Raw genomic sequence first — 646 nt, 5'->3', positions numbered from 1 at the left:
GAGCCAGGCAACAGCCTGCAGAAAGAACACTGCTGATACAGTGAAGAAATTGCAGAGAAACAGCAATATACTTACTACCTCAGTGCTTTAAATAGGTAATGAAATATGTCAAGGTAATTAACCTGTCTGTATGGTGATTTAGCACTATTAAAACTAAAAGCCTTCACTAGCTTAGCTAAACAGAAAAAAAACTGTACACCACTTAAATTCCATCACTTGCACTATAAAATATAGTGACATGCCAGCAGTGTGCTACAAGACAGGATGTTGTCCCTGGCCAGGACAGCCACAATTTTTAGAAGTCTTTTCCACCTTAAAAACAGTAGCCTTAGAAAGCATAATTTTATTAATCCCTTCACTTCAGGATGAGAACACAGAAGCAGCCAGCCCTGAATGCATTGCATTCGTTGCAAAAGACTGACTGGTGCAATCCTGCAGTATTAAACTGACATTGCTAGGATTCAATTTACTGGGGTCACACCCACCAAGCTTAGAAGCCATTGATTACTCTTACTGCATTTGAATCTGGCAGAACTCACTTGATTTTCTGTAGCAGACAGAAAACTTTATCACATGGATATCACAATTAGTCACAGATATCTATCTGCGATCACACACACACACACACACACACACACACACACAC

General features: G+C 39.8%; 1 protein-coding gene across 1 annotated transcript in view; it reads right to left on the bottom strand.

Annotated features, from left to right (window-relative positions):
• ATP6V1A (ATPase H+ transporting V1 subunit A) overlaps positions 1 to 646 on the bottom strand; it is a 43,714-nt gene that overhangs the window by 33,185 nt on the left and 9,883 nt on the right. The window lies entirely within an intron of this gene.

This window comes from Gavialis gangeticus, unplaced genomic scaffold (genome assembly GCF_001723915.1).
Source record: "Gavialis gangeticus isolate Ggan-Ray unplaced genomic scaffold, GavGan_comp1, whole genome shotgun sequence".
NCBI classification, from domain to species: Eukaryota; Metazoa; Chordata; order Crocodylia; family Gavialidae; genus Gavialis; species Gavialis gangeticus.
This window is presented reverse-complemented; position numbering and strand designations above follow the sequence as displayed.